This window comes from Chrysemys picta, chromosome 14, assembly GCF_011386835.1.
Source record: "Chrysemys picta bellii isolate R12L10 chromosome 14, ASM1138683v2, whole genome shotgun sequence".
NCBI lineage: Eukaryota > Metazoa > Chordata > Testudines > Emydidae > Chrysemys > Chrysemys picta.
This window is the reverse complement of record NC_088804.1, coordinates 35,862-55,217: the sequence shown is the minus strand read 5'-3', so window position 1 is coordinate 55,217 and position 19,356 is coordinate 35,862. Positions and strand designations below refer to the sequence as shown.

General features: G+C 51.6%; 1 pseudogene; it reads left to right on the top strand.

Annotated features, from left to right (window-relative positions):
- Positions 1-25: 25 nt before the first annotated feature.
- LOC135975711 (butyrophilin subfamily 3 member A2-like) overlaps positions 26-19,356 on the top strand; it is a 34,600-nt pseudogene continuing 15,269 nt past the window's right edge.

Below are 19,356 nucleotides of genomic sequence, written 5' to 3'. Positions count from 1 at the left end.
GGCTCTTACAGTCTGAGCTGGCAGGAGCAGCTCAGCTAGAGCCCAGGTAGGAGAAGTGCCTGAAGCCGGTAGCACTAGGGCAGCTTGGCTCTTAAAGAGAGCCGAAGAGTCAGGGAGCAGCAGCAGTCGCCAGAGCCTGCTCTAAGGTAAGCCAGGGATGCCAGCAAAGCTGGGAGTACCATGCGCCGCTGATTGCACAGGTGGGGGGCAGCGCTGGGGGAGCTGCTCCGGGGAGTCACCAAAAAGCACTGACTGTGGTGGGGGAGGAGGGGAGGGCAGTGTGAAAAAGGCAGGAGTGTGCAGAGGGATCAGAGCTCTGGCTGCGATGGGCATCGGGCTGCCTTGCCTGCAAGTGGATCAGAGCTCCTGGGGCTGGGGTGTGCTGTATGGCACTCAGCTCCCCATATGTGATGAGACACAGCAGTGTGGTGGATCACTGCGAAATACCTGCCCAATCAGAGCTGCGGGGGCAGGGCTTGCAGGGGCTGGCTCCGACAGCTCCCATTGGAGCTTTTCCCAGCCAATGGGAGCCTCTGAGCTTGGCTTGTGGCGGGCCCAGCACGTGGAGACCCTGGCTGCCCCTGATCCTAGGAGCAAACACAATGCCAAAACGAAAATACAAAGTTCACTACATATAAAGAATTACGTTTTAGAATTAAAGAATTAAATAGCTCAAAATGTCCGGGATTTTACCGGGCAGGGAGGAGAACTGGGTGCTCCAAGGCATCTGGGGAGCTGGGAAACAGAACAGTGTGAGCTGCGTGTCCTGACCGCTCCCAAAAACTGAGCGCCGGGGCAGATCCTCCACTGAGCAGCTTCATTAAAGTCATGGGAGTCTATACTAGTGGAGTGCCTGACTTTAGAATTGGTGCAGCTGTTTCGTGTGGCTGGGAGGGAGGAGGGGGAATGTGGGGTGCTCAGGGGAGGGGGCGGAGACTTTGGGGAAGGGGTTGGAATGGGGACAGGGAAGGGGCGGAGTTGGGCGGGGCCGGGGGTGGGGAAAGGGGTGGGACCGGGGGAGGGGAAGGGGCGGAGTTGGGGCGGGGCCGGGGCCCCATGGAGTGTCCTCTTTTTTCAATGTTCAAATATGGTAACCCTAAATTTGTTGTCCTGTGCCAGCAGGACTAGGGCAGGGCCGCCCTACGAAGGGGTGCAGCAGCTGGCATGCTCCCACTGCATGTGCTATAGCCCAACCAATATCCTCGTAATTCCAGAGTTCCCTGCCCTGGCTTCTAATCAGAAAGGTCCTGCTGGTCTCCAGGGTATGTGAGAAGGGACCAGCCCCTTCACCAGAGCCTAGCGGGCCCTTCTTTATTTGATGGAGTTACAGGGGAAGATTGAGGGTTGTTTCTGGGTGGCTAACAGGGCTGTTTTGCAGCTTTGATTTATTGATTTTTTGTTCAGGCACCCGGAGCATTTTACAGGGGTATTTGATTGGTATTTCACTCTAAGAAAGGCTAGTAGTAAATAACAGCACAGGGCTTGCATGTTTTCCTCTAGGGGAGATGTCAGAGTTGCCTGGGGACACCAGTTATTTTAACTCCTGTCTCATCCCCCTGTCTCCCCCCAGCAGTGTCCCATGACTCAGCCAGCCTGCCCAAGAGATGGGGCTCCTCTACGGAGGGTCCCTGCTCATGCTCACCTGGCACTGTCTGACTCTGAACTGCAAACATTCCGTGCAAACTGCTGATGGAGCTGAAATTGGCAGGGAGAATTGCCAGCTGTGGGCCATTAAAGATCCATTTCAACACTGAGCCCTGACATTACCTGCCTGAGAGCTGATCTTTAATGGCCCAAGCTGGGCGGATTGGTACCAGTACCAGTGAGAATTTGGAAACCAATATGCTTAATGCACAGTCATTTATTTGAGGAAGAATCACACAAGTAGTTAAGGTTACACAGTACACATCTTTCCCAATAAGCTTCTGCTCCTCAAGCATAAACCCTCAGTAACTATGTTAGCTTTACACAGTATCCTGATTAGCAAACAAAGCAGGTATGCCCAGGGTTGGGGCTGCCCAGTGTTTGGGCATAGGGCTGGTGTAGCCAACTCTGCATCACCACCCATAGCAGTGCAGGGTGCATGGGCATGCCAGGGGCAGACTGGGGTGTGATGGACAATCCTGCACCAGAACAGACTATAGGCTGCTTCAAACCAGCCCCTGGCAGCCCTGGGGTCAGGAAGATGCCTTGCTTTCTTTCCTTTGGGCCTCTGCCCTGGGCTCAGCACCAGCACAGGGTGAATCGCCCTCTTGTTGCTCAGAGTAAGGGGTGAGTCAAGGGGGGCTCGCCTCTCAACTGTGGGACTGAGATCTCTAAAGGAGCCTGGTTAGTGCCCAATGCTCATTGCAGTGGACCTGAGCCCCAGCCCCCAAAGCTCCCAGCCAGGAGTATTAGCCATGCAGAAATGCCCCTTTCTGTGTGCACTCTGCCCTTGTCACTGCTTCTCAAAGGCACTCCTTCAACATGAAAGCTACTTGACTGGGGAACAGATCCAGTGGTTCCTGCTCGCCTGCCTGGAGCTAGAGCCCTGCGTGGGACTATTTTCAAAATCCCGCTCCCATCCTGTCCCACAATACCCACTTCCACCCGCTCCTACATTGTTTCTTGCATTTTTATCCTGATTCCACTTGCAAAAACCTCAGATCCTGCAAGAGAGACGGACACAGTTTGGACTCACCACTGTGGCACCTCCTGCTGGCTGTCTTGGGAATTAGCTTGGTTAGCCAGTGCGCCTTTATCTGGTGATGGCTCGCCACCATCACTTCTGCTCCAGGACCCATGTCACCCCCAGGACTGCGGCATCCTCTTCCAGACACAGACCTCTGGCTGCGCCCCACTCGGTTCTCCCCATTCCAGGGACTGACAATCCACTGTCCGGCCACTTCCTCCTCAGCAGCAAGTGGTGGCAAATGGGGGAGACCCGGGGGCTCCCCTTTTGGCAGTCTGGAGTCCCCTTCCCAGATGGGCAGGGATGGAGGCTGGGAGAACAACTCCTCCACCTATGAGCTGCAGCTGGGTGGCAGCAGGGCCCCCTGCCATAAGGAGTGGCAGAGGGGGCTGCCCTGTGTGTGGTTTAAGAAAGACCCCCACCCCCAAGCCCTCTTTGTAGCTCAGGGCTGCAGTTCCGAACCAGCACGGAGTTCCCTGGGCTGAGGGCACCTGCAGGCCAGGGGTCAGGAGCTTTCAGCCAGTCGTTCTGGGACCTATCTAGAAATCGTTCCTTTAAGAGCGAGTTTATTCCTGTGCCAGTGCTGGAGCTGGCCTGGGTTTGGGCCAGACTGTCAGCAGAACTCAGCACTTTCTGTGCGCCCGGCGCACTGAGCCCGTTGGAAAATCTGGCCTCAGCGGCAGGTGCTGGGCCCCTCTGAAAGGTCTGGCCTGAATGTGGGCTTGTCGCACTCCAGCGCCCAGTGGGGTCAGCATGGTTGCACCAGCTCTGCCCATTTACCATTCTCATGTCCTGGATCGCAGGTCTTGCTCACCGACTCGCTCGCCCAGGGCTTGTGTGGTCGTCTGGACATCAGGGAGATGGAGGATTCCCCGATGTCCCCTGGCTCCGTGAGGTCACTGCCGCTGCTTGCCTTCACCATTTCCCTCCTTTCTCTCCACGTTCAGCGGCTGGACTCAGGTAGGATTCCTGGGGCTTTAGGGCCTAGTCTCTCTCCCACAGGAGCCAGCGGCTGTGCTGGGGAAGGCTGGGCCCCCAGCCTGAGCTCTGTCTGAGGGAACTCGGGGATTATGAGCAGAGCAGCAAAGGTGGCAGCTGGTGGGCAAAGAAGCCAGGGAGCGTTGGGCAATAAATGTGTCTTGTGGCCTACAAGAGGCCCCCACAGGAAGTCACCATCAGGTAGCATGTGGTGGCTGTGCCCAGAAATGTCCCCCTGAGGCTGATTGATTCCTGGTTCAGTGGGACGTGTCCTGCCCCTAGGGGCAGTGGGGATATATAGCTGGGTCCTGCTTGCTGGGACAGTCAGTTCCGTAGAATGGCCCCCAACAACTAGAAACTGTGCCCACATCCTGGCCCTGTCCTTAGCAACTAGAAACCTCTGTCCAGAAACACAGTGGAGAGTTACGGGGGCCAGGGATGAGTCTGAGTGTTCACCACGTGGGGGAGAGCTGGGTAGTGGAGATACGGGGTAACACGTGGTAATAATCCTCCCACCGGCGCCAGTGGGGCCAGGATTTCAGCTCTGGTGCCGAGAAGAAAAGGGCAGACTAGCTTGGGGGGAGCGTGGGGGCTAGGTGGGGAAGGCGGGAAAACAAGGAGTAGCTCCAAGACACAGCAGGGCTTTGGTCACACTCTTCCAAACTCTGGGAGAATTTACGTAGTTACAAAGATGATTTTCAAATGGCAAAAACTGAAAAAGAGGAAACCTGGCGGAATCAGGTTTGATTAGAAGTGGTTTGAAAAGGCCAATTATTGGTGATGGGAAAAAAATTTAAACTGTTCTTCAAAATTTCCTACCAATTCTTTTTAGTCCCCCCCCCCCCCAAAAAAAAAAAACTGGGAAGTAAACCAAAAATACTTACTGAGAAATTTTTGACTGAAATTGAAAATTTTCATTTTGTTGAAAAAGCCACATTTGGTCAAAAATGTTTTGATGAAAAAATTTCAACCAGCAGTGATTCTGATAAGATGATCAGTTACAGTCCCTCTGAGTGCTTCGCCTAACTCTGAGACCTGGCTGAAAGCAGGGGGAATGTAGAGCACAATAATGACAAACACTTTATATGATATAGGAAGCCAGAAAAAAATGACGAGAAAAGAGGAGTTGATTTCTAGGAGAAGGAGCATTTTAAAATGTTTCCCTATGAGTGTAGTAATGGTCTCAGTAAGAAGATCACCTATGAGATGTAATTGGCCCTTAAGGCGATATTGTGCCAAATCTAAAAATGAAATTCTGTCTCTCGGGAGGTGCAGCCCAGGAGAGAGCCTGGCTTTTAGCCACCTTTGCATCTCCTGGATCCTGGGCTGTTCCAGGGATTGCAACACCCCCAGTGTCCATTAGAGCACCCCTAGGGTTGCTCTAGCTTGCAGCAGCCTCAGCGGCTCTGCAGCCCTGCTATTGGCAGAACGCCAAGTGCTCCAGCCACACCATGTGACACACTTTGGTGCTCTGAGGATACGGTCAAGTATGCCAGCCCTGAGCCACTCCTGCAGAGCAGGAATTGCCCAACCCCCTTTACTCTGCCAGAGGCCAGAATCCATCTGTCTATGACGGGCCAAGGCCACTCCGAGTCAGTGGCAGAGCTGGGAACAGGATGCAGGTGTTCGTGGCTTCTAGTCCCACGCTCAGTCCCCAGCCCCTCAGGGCTCACAGCATCACATTGCTTCCATTTATATGACTGTCACTATGACTGTGCTCTGCCCTGCCTTTGAAAAGTCTCTTGGGAGTGACCCCTTCAGCATGCCAGGCCCTCAAGGGGTCACATTTTCCAAGAGGATAGGCCACCTGGCCTCAGTGCCTCTGAGACCGGCCTCTGGGCTCTAGCTCTCCTGTTTCTCATGGTGAGCTCTGCCCAGTGACTACAGAATAGGGTTTATTACTCAACTGGGAGACAGTGTTGGGAAATCCTTAGGTTAGCACAGCGGGGCAGAGGTTAAAACAAGGCTCATAGAGACTGAAGCCAGGGCTCTACCAAGCCAAGCTGGTGTGGATCCATCTGGGCTCTCTCTCTCTCTGTCCCTTTGTCTCTGAGTCCTGAATGAAAGGCCCTGTGTGTCTGTGAACACTGTTCTTAACACAGGCTCCCTGACACCCCTCATCCCTTGTTCTGCTGCCAAACCATGCTGAGTTCATATAGCCAACCTGCATTGGCTCCCCAGCCATTACGTGATGACGTCCCAGTCCCGGCTCTTCCTTTTTCTCTTCCAGGCTGGGTCCTGCATTCACAGGTGCAGGTTGTATTCAGTTCATTTTAATTTTTCTGGTCTGGAACCAGGAGGCAACATATTTCAGACACCCCATGCCTTCCATCTGCCTGGAGAGGCAATGGAACCCTTGAAAAAAGAAGAACAGGAGTACTTGTGGCATCTTAGAGACTAACAAATTTATTAGAGCATAAGCTTTCGTGGACTACAGCCCACTTCTTCGGATGCATATAGAATGGAACATATATTGAGGAGATATATATACACACATACAGAGAGCATGAACAGGTGGGAGTTGTCTTACCAACTCTGAGAGGCCAATTAATTAAGAGAAAAAAAACTTTTGAAGTGATAATCAAGCTAGGCCAGTACAGACAGTTTGATAATAGGTGTGAGAGTACTTACAAGGGGAGATAGAGTCAATGTTTGTAATGGCTCAGCCATTCCCAGTCCTTATTCAAACCGGAGTTGATTGTGTCTAGTTTGCATATCAATTCTAGCTCTGCAGTCTCTCTTTGGAGTCTGTTTTTGAAGTTTTTCTGTTGTAATATAGCCACCCGCAGGTCTGTCACTGAATGACCAGACAGGTTAAAGTGTTCTCCCACTGGTTTTTGAGTATTTTGATTCCTGATGTCAGATTTGTGTCCATTAATTCTTTTGCGTAGAGACTGTCCGGTTTGGCCAATGTACATGGCAGAGGGGCATTGCTGGCACATGATGGCATATATCACATTGGTAGATGTGCAGGTGAACGAGCCCCTGATGGTATGGCTGATGTGATTAGGTCCTATGATGATGTCACTTGAATAGATATGTGGACAGAGTTGGCATCGGGGTTTGTTACAAGGGTAGGTTCCTGGGTTAGTGGTTTTGTTCAGTGATGTGTGGTTGCTGGTGAGTATTTGCTTTAGGTTGGGGGGTTGTCTGTAACCGAGGACAGGTCTGTCTCCCAAGATCTGTGAGAGTAAAGGATCATCTTTCAGGATAGGTTGTAGATCTCTGATGATGCGCTGGAGAGGTTTTAGTTGGGGGCTGAAGGTGACAGCTAGTGGTGTTCTGTTATTTTCTTTGTTGGGCCTGTCTTGTAGGAGGTGACTTCTGGGTACTCGTTTGGCTCTGTCAATCTGTTTTTTCACTTCAGCAGGTGGGTATTGTAGTTTTAAGAATGCTTGATAGAGATCTTGTAGGTGCTTGTCTCTATCCGAGGGATTGGAGCAAATGCGGTTATATCTTAGAGCTTGGCTGTAGACAATGGATCGTGTGGTGTGTCCTGGATGGAAGCTGGAGGCATGTAGGTAAGTGTAGCGGTCAGTAGGTTTCCGGTATAGGGTGGTATTGATGTGACCATCGCTTATTAGCACAGTAGTGTCCAGGAAATGGACCGCTTGTGTGGATTGATCTAGGCTGAGGTTGATGGTGGGATGGAAATTATTGAAATCATGGTGAAATTCCTCAAGGGCTTCTTTTCCATGGGTCCAGATGATGAAGATGTCATCAATGTAGCGCAAGTAGAGTAGGGGCGTTAGGGGACGAGAGCTAAGGAAGCGTTGTTCTAAGTCAGCCATAAAAATGTTGGCATATTGTGGGGCCATGCGGGTACCCATAGCAGTGCCGCTGACTTGAAGGTATATATTGTCCCCAAATGTGAAATAGTTGTGGGTGAGGACAAAATCACAAAGTTCAGCCACCAGGTTAGCTGTGACATTATCAGGGATACTGTTCCTGATGGCTTTTAGTCCATCTTTGTGTGGAATATTGGTGTAGAGGGCTTCTACGTCCATAGTGGCCAGGATGGTGTTTTCTGGAAGATCACCGATGGATTGTAGTTTCCTCAGGAAGTCAGTGGTGTCTCGAAGATAGCTGGGAGTGCTGGTAGCGTAGGGTCTTAGGACAGAGTCTACATAACCAGACAAGCCTGATGTTAGGGTGCCAATGCCTGAGATGATGGGGCGACCAGGATATCCAGGTTTATGGATCTTGGGTAGCAAATAGAATACCCCTGGTCGGGGTTCTAGGCATGTGTCTGTACGGATTTGTTCCTGTGCTTTGTCAGGGAGTTTTTTTAGCAGATGGTGTAGTTTCTTTAGGTAATCCTCAGTGGGATCAGAGGATAATGGCCTGTAGAATGTGGTGTTAGAGAGCTGTCTAGCAGCCTCCTGGTCATATTCCAATTTATTCATGATGACGACAGCACCTCCTTTGTCAGCCTTTTTGATTATGATGTCAGGGTTGTTTCTGAGGCTGTAGATGGCGTTGTGTTCAGCATGGCTGAGGTTATGAGGTTATGTGGCAATGGAACCCTTGTGCATTCAGGGGACAACAATGCAGAGGCTGACATAGAGACACACATTGCTGATAAAAATATTACAGTAAATTCCCATTTCCATCGCCATGATGTATTCCTAGTTCCACTTTGGCTACAGCTTCTTTTCTCCTGGTTCCTTCTACAGTGAGTTTCAAGGTGATTGGACCCGATGGCCCCATCAGGGTCCTTGTGGGAGAAGATGCTCTGTTACCCTGTCACCTCTCCCCCAGCATGAGCGCCAAGAGCATGGAGGTGCGCTGGTTCCGATCCACGTTGTCTGCAGTTGTCCATCTCTATCGGGATGGGAGAGATCAGGCTGGCCAGCAGACCGCACCGTATCGAAGCAGGACGAAGCTACTGAAGGACGGTATTGCGAATGGGACTGTCTCCTTGAGGATACACAACATCACCCCCTCTGATGAAGGGACTTACGGCTGCCTCTTCCAATCACCCACCTTTTACGAAGAAGCTGCGTTGGAACTGAAGGTGGCTGGTCAGTAGCACGGGCTGTTGTTTGCCCTTCCCAGCACCAGTGAGCACCAGTCAATGGTGTGTCTCACCCCCACCCCCACAGTTCCGGTGTGCTCAGACTAGTCACCTCTCACAGGAAAGGCACCGGAGCGCTAGGGAACGAGGCCTGCTGTTAATGGGATTGATGCACCTGCCTGCCAACTCCTCATACCCACTGGAGTAACCAGCTCCATGTCCAGCTTCTCCACCCCTCAGCTGCTGGGGCATTTGTCTGAGCAAGGATCAGGCCCCACCTGTTTCCCCTGAACTCCAGGAGACATGCCCCAGATGCGGCTGCTCATCCCAGGGAGTGTGACCCCTTCTCCCACAATTTCCTTGGGCACTGAGAAAGTTTGTGGAAATCTCCCTGAGGCCTCTGCTTCCGGGAGCTGATGGAAAAACTCTAGATAGACACACCGTGCTATGAACTGTGAGATGGATACCGTGAGGTCCGTGCGGCCACAGGGGGTGACGGGCGCTTTGTGTGTGATCTACCCATCATGTGGTAGATCTGTATGTGTAACCTCATGGCGAGGGAGGACACTGCTACACTGCTGGGACTCCCACTGCCACAGGCCCACACTCCAGTCTGCACCAGAGCAGTTCTCTGGTGGGCCCAGGGTGTAGCAATGACACAGGTTCACTCCATTCCCCTCCAGGCCTGGGCTCCACCCCTCACCTTTCTGTCGATGGATATCAGGATGGAGGGATCCACATGGTGTGTGAATCGGCCGGATGGTATCCGAAGCCCCAAGTGCTGTGGAGAGACCTCAGCGGGCAGCGACTAGCACCAGTGATGGAGAAAATATCCCAGCAGGCTGACCGGCTGTTTGATACTCACACTGCTGCTGTTATAAGAGACGCTTCGAACCAGAACCTGTCCTGCTCTGTCCTCAACCCCCGTCTCGGCCAAGAGAGAACAGCAACGATGCACATAGCAGGTCCAGGGCCAGCCTTTGGGAAAATGGCACCCTGGGTGACCTTGTATTTTGGCACCCTGGCCCCTATGGATGCAGTGACCCCTATTGCCCCGACCCCTGTGGCTGCCCTCCCATTGCCCCTGGCCTTCACAGGCTCTCCCGGCTCCCCACAGCCCCAGGGTCCCACTGCCTCTTCCCAGTGCCTAATTTGTATTGAACGAGGTTCTGGGGCTCAGAATGTAGCCCTGGCTGGCCAGCCAGAGAGCGGCTGGTGCTGGCTGGGGCACCAGTTCTGACGGCAGTGCCCCCGACAGCAGCAGCGCAGTAATAAGGGAGGCATGGCAGAGGGTGTGTTGCTGCCCTTACTTCGGTTTCTGCATGCTCCAAGACTAGAGTAAGGGAAGGAGGGAACCAGGCAGACGGGGGGAGATGGACCCATCTTGTGCTAGTGCCGAGTAGCTGAGAGGTGGTGCTCACTGATCAAACTGAGTGGGATTTCACACTTCTAATCTGAGGGGTGTGTGTGTGTGTGTGTGTGTCAAACTATTTGTAAAATACACAATAACAATACTAATGAAAAACCCCATCTCCCCAACCCCTCCTGCTCCCTCTTCTCCCCATCTCCCTGTGCCCCTTCTCCCCTAAACCCTTCTGAACCCTTCTCTTCTAATCCCTGCCCTTTCCCCAACCTCTGAACCCCATCCTGTGTCCCTAACCCCTGCAGCCCTTCTGCCCAACTCCCTACTGCACCCCTTCTTCCCTATCCCCCTGTACTCCCCTCCTGCACCCCAACCCCTGCACTGTGCCGCCTTCTCCCCTAACTCTCTTGCACCCCTTGTCCCCAACCTCCTTCTGCACCCCTTCTCTTCTCCTATTCCACATTCCCTGCTAAACCTTTCTGAACCCCCTCTGCAGCTAAGCCCTGCACTCCCATCCTGCACCCCAACCCCTGCACTGTACCCCCTTCACCCTTAACCTCAGCAACACACCTGTGCTCCAACCCCTGCACCCCCTTCTCCCCAGCCCCCTTTTGCATCCCTTCTTTCTTAGCCCCTGCACTCCCTTCCTGCACGCAGGTGGGGAAAGTGACCTGGATGCAAGGGGCAGCTGGCATTGCTGCTCGCTCCCCACTCCAACTCCTCGCTCGCATTGCTCCTCGTGCCCCCTGGGGGGCTGTGAGGGGGGAGTGAGGAGTAATGTCAGGGCTCCCTGCATCCAAGTCACTTTCCTCCCCTGGGCTGGGTATGGGAAGGGCAGAGAGCAGCAGCTCCTGATGCCCCACAGCACAGCCCAGATGGGGAAAGTGACCTGGATGCAGGGGGCCCTGGCACTGTTCCTTGCTCTGCCCCCTCCCACACAGCCCCCTAGGGGGCACGGAAGAATGTAGGGGGCACAAGCAGTATCTGTGCATCGCGGCTCCACCACCTTCCTCTGCCAGGAGGAAGCAGGAGAAATCTGGTGCCCCTCACACGGTGCCTCTGGGAGTTTGCTGCGCTCTCGTGCTGGCTGGCAGCAAGCTCCTCTGACAGTGCCCTGGGCAGTCTCCCAGGCAGCCCACCCCTAAGGCCAGACGTGAGCAGGTCCAAGCCCAGCACGGCCAGCGTGCTCGTCCCCAGCAGAACAGAAGCTCTCACAGCAGACGGCCTATCTGCAGTGTAGCCAGGGCCTAGCCAAGTTCAGTGACCAGGCTAAAGCTTGGGCTCCCGTCAGCTTCATGGGAGGAACCACTTCTCATCTCTCAAAAGCCTGACCAAAGATGCCTGTGAGATCCTCCCAGACCACTGCAGGATGCTGCGGGCTCCCCTCACTCCTGTTGCTGCCACATCCACTCTGTCTGGGTTCAAATCAATGCAACTTTGCCTTGCAGATGTGTTCCTCCCAAGGACCTCTCCCTGCCAGCTGGCTCTGTCGGTGACCCTGGCTGGTGTGGTTTTTCTCAGCCTCTTGGCCAGTTACTGCATCTGGAAGCAGCACAGAGCGAAAGGTAGGGTGGCCGAGGGGAAGGGGTGCTGTGGAACCGGAGCGAGGGTCTCCTGAATTCAGAGAAGGTTGTCGGGGGGCTTCCGTCCCATGACAGGAAGAGAGATTTGGGTGACGTCAGTGAGAGGGCCGGCGGGAGAGGGAGTGAGCAATGGCAGAGAGGAGCTGAACTCACCCTGGGGTGGGGATCCTGGATGAGCCACGACTCTGGGTGTGACCTGAGAAGCGCCAGATGTAGAGTCACTCCTTTGGGTCTCACTGTAGAATAGAAAGAACCTGACCCTAGGTGCTCAGTGAGTGTCGGGATCACTCCGTCTGAAGCAGGAACGAGACCCGGAAAACTGGGCATGAATCTGTATAGTCACTTGTATCACACTCGCACCTGTGAGCACCCCACACACCTATGGGGAGACAGTCCTGGCCCCAATGAGTTTATAATCTAATTAGGGCAGGCACATGAAGAGCAGGGGGAAACTGAGGCACAAAGCAGGGAAAGGACTTGCCCAAGGATACCTTGCAAGTCAGTGGCAGAGCTGGGAATAGAGCCCAAGTCTCCCGAGACCCAGCTCCACAGCTCATCCATTGCCCAAGCTACCTGCTAACGTCCGTGTATCGAACAGGCCTGCTTGCAGGCAACGAGCAGGAGCTATTCATCAAGGTCCCTCCCACATCCAGCAAGACTTATGGGGTTCCCTGGGGGTTGGTGAGGCTAGTTAGACTGAAAGGGCACTGACAGCATGTAGGGCTATGGGGGATGGCACCGTCCACCTCCTTAATCTTAGTCCTTGTCTACATCCAAACACGGTGTCGCTGTGACCCCACCAGGATATGGAAAGCAGCACAGGTTGCTGGTGTGGATGCAGTTATAGCGGGATGAAGGCGCTTACCCCAGTAGAGCTACTGCCATTGGGGAGGGGGAGACGCTATAATGGTATGAGGCACCTTTGTCCCAGTGTAATTGCATCCACACTAGGGGGTTGTACCACTATAACTATTTGGGTAAAACATCACCCCCCCCAACCGCCATAGCTACAAATGCTATCCGTGCACCGGGCCTTAATAATTACAGCCCAGCGACATTCATGAACAGGAGTGAGATCCCTGTAAACGTGACACTGCAATCTTCTCCCCCTCTAGACACTCAGCAAACTGAACTGAAGAAAGAGATACGTGAGTGTCTATTGTTACTACTATCGTTATTATTAATAACAAATTAAAAAACAGGCTTGTGGATGTGACCCACTGGTGAGTGTGTTACAGGCCCCCCTGTGAGCCAATTCGCAGAGCCAGGCTCTCTGGCTGGGGCTGTAACAGCTCCTGTCCTCTGTGGAACGGGACAGGGGGAACCTGTGACCCATGCACCAGTCGATTATGTACTTTCTCTGTCCCAATCAATACGAACACTGGATAAGCCCCCATGAATGTGATAACTGCCCTTTTGGCCAACACCCTGGGGACTGAAGTGGGAACTTCCGTGTCTGAGTTCCTGCTGATGAGTGTTACGCCCCAGCACATACCCAGAGAAGTTAGCTGCACGCTTCCAGCAAGTGCATGTGTGCTTGTCACGTAACATGACATAATTGCCTGGAATCCAGAACCCCGACACGGTTGTAGTAAGTTAGATGGAACAAACAGTTAAAGACGACAACACAACATGTCACTGTCCAATATTAAACAGAGTTAGACACCTTGGGGGTTTGGTATCCAGAGACCTCAGCCTGCTCTGTACCATGGCAAACACACCATTACAAATCTTTTAACCTTTCATTAAAAATACAGAAAAGAAGGAAAAACAGGTAAGGCATTTGAAATGTAAAGTCTTGCACAAGACTTTTGTTTTAATGACATCCCCTGTCCCCTTTGCCTTCAGTGAAAGAGTTTAGAAGGAACCTGCCCCTCCCCAGACCCCGACCATGGCTGAGAGTCTCTTAGACGGTGTTAAAGATGGGAATAAGTCTCCTTTTTGGAGAAAAGAGAAGACGTTAGTAGAGAAGTAGAAGTTTGAACTGGGCAATGACCCATGGCTTGGCTAGGCTATGCCTACCGTGAGGAGAGGCAGAGGCAAACCAGCACCATGGAGTTAATCTTATATTTTAAACTTAATGAAGAAAACCCCCCAAAATTTGGCAGGAACAATACTATACTAGAAAGTGTGGAGTGATGATAGACTAGACAGTAACATCAAATACTCACTTAGGAAAATATTAAACTGTAAATCATCATTCCTTGTTGTTCTTGTGTGTTTGTTTGTAGGGGCCGGCAGGGGCTGGGTGCTGGGAAGGACGCCGAGCCCTGAGTAGGGGGCGGAGCTTGGCTGATCAAGGGGCCCATAAAAGCGGCCGCCCAGCCAACAGGGGAGTTTGAGAGGGAGTTCCCATTGGAGGAGAAGGTACCTGTATTTGCATCTGTCCTTGTTGTTCTTGTGTGTTTGTTTGTAGGGGCCGGCAGGGGCTGGGTGCTGGGAAGGACGCCGAGCCCTGAGTAGGGGGCGGAGCTTGGCTGATCAAGGGGCCCATAAAAGCGGCCGCCCAGCCAACAGGGGAGTTTGAGAGGGAGTTCCCATTGGAGGAGAAGGTACCTGTATTTGCATCTGTCCTTGTTGTTCTTGTGTGTTTGTTTGTAGGGGCCGGCAGGGGCTGGGTGCTGGGAAGGACGCCGAGCCCTGAGTAGGGGGCGGAGCTTGGCTGATCAAGGGGCCCATAAAAGCGGCCGCCCAGCCAGGCAGCGGTACAGCTGCGAGCAGCGGCAGCAAACAGGGCGGCTAACAGGGCAGTTTGAGAGGGGGTTTGCAGGGGGAGGCAGGAGGGCGTGGTGTGTTCTGTACTCCATTCCCCCAGGTGTCGTGGGCAGGGACCGCAGCAGCCATGAGCCAATCAGCAGCAGCAGACAGAATGCAGATGGCGACATGTGGGAGCTGTGGTATGTATATAGTCCTAGCAGGAGACCTGGAACAAAGGTATGTGTGTATGAAGTGTCGCCTGATAGTGTTACTGGAGGAAAAGATTAAGGGGCTGCAGATGCAGGTAGATACCCTGGTGGAGTTTAGGCGGGGGTTTGAGCAGCTGATGGAGGAAAGGCAAGGGGGGGCTGAAGGAGAATGCCCTGTGGCAGAGGTAGAGGCAGAGGTAGAGGACGGTGAGAGGGGAATGGAGGGGGGAGAACATGGGAGGTGGAAGCATGTGACTGTGAGAAGTAGGCCAAGGAAAAGAAGGGCCAGTGAGGGGGGAATAGAACTCAGGAATAGGTTCGAGTGTTTGGATAGCGAGGTGGAGGGGCAGCAGGTGGCGACTGAAGGTGGGAGGGTGAGGAAGAAGAGAAGAGCAGCTAGTCCAAGAGAGAGAGGGGAGGAGTTGATGGAGACAGCACCAATTCTGGGCCCCGGGAGGATTCAGGAAGGCATAAGGGGGAGCATAAGGGAAGATAGGAACAGGCACAGGTCAGGACTAGAGGGATCGGAGACTAGATTACTAGATCGCACTGTTGCCACACAACGGCAGGTGTATGTGATTGGTGACTCTTTACTGAGGAGATTGGACAGGCCTGTGACCAGGGCGGACCCGGAGAACAGAAGGGTGTGCTGTCTCCCGGGCGCAAAGATACGCGATGTGGACCTGCGGTTGAAAAGGATCCTAAAAGGAGCAGGTAAGAACCCCTTGATAATCCTTCATGTGGGAACGAATGACACGGCTAGGTTCTCGTTAGAGAGGATCAAGGGAGATTATGCCAGGCTGGGGAAGACGCTCAAGGAGATAGAGGCTCAGATTATCTTTAGTGGGATTCTGCCCGTTCCGAGGGAAGGGCAGCAAAGGGCTGATAGGATTGTGAGAATAAATAGTTGGCTAAGGGAGTGGTGCTATAAGGAGGGCTTTGGGATGTATGGCCACTGGGAGGCTTTCGGGGACAGACACCTGTTCTCGCGGGATGGGCTTCACCTGAGTAGGGAAGGAAATAGACTTCTGGGAGGGAGGCTGGCTCATCTAATCAAAAGAGCTTTAAACTAGGAAGTTTGGGGAGACGGTTGGGAGATGCACAGTTAATCTCCACGCCAGATTCCAGTATGGAAAAGGTGAGTAAAAGGAGAGGAGACATAGCCGGGGAGATGAGATTGGACATAGGAAGGACAGGGGGGACGGACACAAGGAGGCCCGCAACATATAGTGCTGCTAATGGGAGACGGGCTAAACGACATACATTAGGGTGTTTATACACCAATGCCAGAAGCCTAGGTAATAAAATGGAGGAATTGGAGCTCTTGGTCCAGGAACTGAAACCGGATATCGTAGGAATAATGGAAACGTGGTGGAATGGCAGTCAAGACTGGAACACAGGTATGGAGGGGTATGCGCTGTTTAGGAAAGACCGGAACAAAGGTAAAGGTGGGGGGGGTGGCCTTGTATGTCAATAGTGAAATAAACTGTAAAGAAATAATAGTGGATGGATTAGATAACACAGAGTCTGTCTGGGCAATACTCACACTGGGTAATAGGACTACTAGAGCCTCTCCGGGGATAGTGCTTGGAGTGTGCTATAGACCGCCGGGATCGACCCAGGATATGGATAAGGAACTATTTAATGTGTTTAGAGAAGTAATTACTAACAGAAACTGTGTAATTATGGGGGACTTTAACTTCCCTGATATAGATTGGGGAACAAAAGCTAGTAGCAATAACAGGGCTCAGATGTTCCTAGAAGTGCTTGCTGATCAATTCCTCCATCAAGTGGTAACTGAACCGACGAGGGGGGAGGCCATTTTAGATTTGATTCTGACAAGTAGTGAGGACCTTGTTGAGGAAGTGGTAGTAGGGGACAATTTGGGCTCCAGTGATCATGAGCTAATTCGGTTTAAAATACATGGAAGGAGTAACAGAATTAAATCAAAGACTAGGGTTTATAATTTTAAAAAGGCCAATTTTAACAAACTAAGGGGACTGGTAAGGGAAGTGGACTGGGCAAACGTATTAATGGATTTAAAAGCAGAAGAAGCCTGGGATTACTTTAAGTTAAAGATGCATGAGCTGTCGGAGGCCTGTATTCCAAAAAAGGGAAAAAGATTACTAAGCAAGAGATTTAGACCGAGCTGGATGAGCGACCGACTCAAAGGGGCGATTAGGAAAAAACAGAAAGCGTATAAAGAGTGGAAGAGGGGAGGGATCAGTAAGGAAATGTACCTAAGTGAAGTCAGAGAATGTAGAGATAGAGTGAGAAAGGCCAAAGGCCGTGTAGAGTTGGAACTAGCGAGGGGAATTAAAAGCAATAGTAAGAGGTTTTACAGCCACATAAATAGGAAGAGAGCAAAGAAAGAAGAAGTGGGACCTCTGAAGTCTATTGCCGGAGAGGAGATTAAAGACAATCTAGGCATGGCGCAATATCTTAATGAATATTTTGCATCGGTGTTTAATGAGGCCAATGAAGGTATTAGGGATACTAGCACCACTATAGAGGGGCATTCGGGATGGGGGATTACCGTATCCGAGGTGGAAACAAAACTTGAACACCTTAATGGGGCTAAGTCGGGAGGACCAGACGATCTACATCCGAGAATATTGAAGGAATTGGCGCGGGAAATAGCAGGCCCGTTAGCGATAATATTTAATGAATCTGTAAACTCGGGGGTGGTCCCGTTAGACTGGAGAATAGCTAATGTGGTTCCTATTTTCAAGAAAGGGAAAAAAAGTGATCCGGGTAACTACAGGCCTGTTAGTCTAACATCTGTAGTGTGCAAGGTGTTAGAGAAAATTCTGAAAGAGAAACTAGTTGAGGACCTGGAGGGTAGTGGCAATTGCGATAAATTACAACATGGTTTTACGAAGGGCAGATCGTGCCAAACGAATCTGATCTCCTTCTTTGAGAAAGTAACGGATTTATTAGATAAGGGAAATGCGGTGGACCTAATATACCTGGATTTCAGTAAAGCGTTTGATACTGTACCCCATGAGGAATTATTGGTTAAACTGAAAAACATGGGGATCGATATGAAAATCCAGAAGTGGATAAGGAATTGGTTACTGGGGAGAAAGCAGCGGGTTGTATTAAAGGGTGAACTGTCGGGTTGGAGGGAGGTTACTAGTGGAGTGCCTCAAGGTTCGGTTTTGGGACCCATTTTATTTAATCTATTTATAACTGACCTCGGAACCGATTGCAGGAGTGGGCTGATAAAATTTGCGGATGATACGAAGGTGGGAGGCGTTGTAAATTCGGAGGAGGACAGGGATATCCTGCAGGGAGACTTGAATGAGCTTGTGAATTGGAGTATCAGAAATAAGATGAAATTTAATAGTGAAAAGTGTAAGGTGATGCATTTGGGGATGACTAATAACAATTTTAGTTACAAGATGGGGACGCATTGGTTAGAAGTAACGGAAGAGGAGAAGGACCTAGGGGTTCTTGTAGACCGCAGGATGACTATGAGTCAACAATGTGACGTGGCGGTGAAAAAAGCCAATGCGGTCTTGGGATGCATTAGGCGAGGTATATCTAGTAGGGATAAGGAGGTCCTGCTTCCGTTGTACAAGGCGCTGGTGAGACCTCATTTGGAGTACTGTGTGCAGTTCTGGTCTCCCATGTTTAAAAAAGATGAACTCAAACTGGAACGGGTGCAGAGAAGGGCCACTAGGATGATCAGAGGAATGGAAAAGCTGTCGTACGAAAGGAGACTAGAGGAGCTTGGGTTGTTTAGTCTGACAAAGCGAAGGCTGAGAGGGGATATGATTGCTATCTTTAAATATATTAGAGGGATTAATACAAGGGAGGGAGAAGAATTATTCCAGCTTAGTACTAACGTGGATACCAGAACGAATGGATACAAACTGGCCGTGGGGAAGTTCAGACTTGAAATTAGACGAAGGTTTCTGACCGTCAGAGGGGTGAAATATTGGAACGGCCTACCGAGGGAAACGGTGGGGGCGACGGACCTGTCCGGTTTTAAGATAAAGTTAGATACGTTTATGGAGGGAATGGTTTAATGGTAAAACATAGTAGTCAAGGAAAGCCAAGCAATGGTGGGTAAATAGTATAATGGCTAACGGGGTCGGGCTGGAGACTCTTGCCTATATGCTCGGGGTCTTACTGATCGCCACATTTGGGGTCGGGAAGGAATTTTCCTCCAGGGCAGATTGGCTGAGCCTCTGGAGGTTTTTCGCCTTCCTCCGCAGCATGGGGCAGGGATCTCTAGCAGGAGGGTCTCTGCCGATTGCAGTCACTAAAAACAGGATTGGGGACTTCAACAGCAGAGTCCAGGGAAGGGGTAGGGACGGTTTTATGGCCTGCAGCATGCAGGGGGTCAGACCAGATGATCATAATGGTCCCTTCTGACCTTAAAGTCTATGAGTCTATGAGTCTATGAGTCATTCACAATAAAAGAAGTTTTTGATTAATATGGGGTGTGACCCCGGGAGGGAGTCAGTTCCTTCTCTCCCTGGCTGCAGAGTTGTCACCCCAGTTGTCCCACCTTTGCCTCTGTCCAGCGTGTGATGCTCCTTTCTTTTGATGCTGCCACCTCTTCCCAACAGAGAGAAAGAAGAGTAGCAAAGAGAGAAAATGCAGCTTCTGTTCTGGTGCTGACTCTCGCTGGCAGCCTCACTGTGGAGAAATGCAACCCAGCCCATAGTTTGATCAGCCACTCTGGAAAAATCACACCAGCGTTGGGCTGTTTGGGGCATAGATTTTATCTGCCTCTCTGGTCGCAGGATCACAGCAGTGCTGCAAAATACGTTTTTTTTAGCCAGCTAAGCCAGATTCTTCTTAGATAGGGTTACCATTCGTCCGGA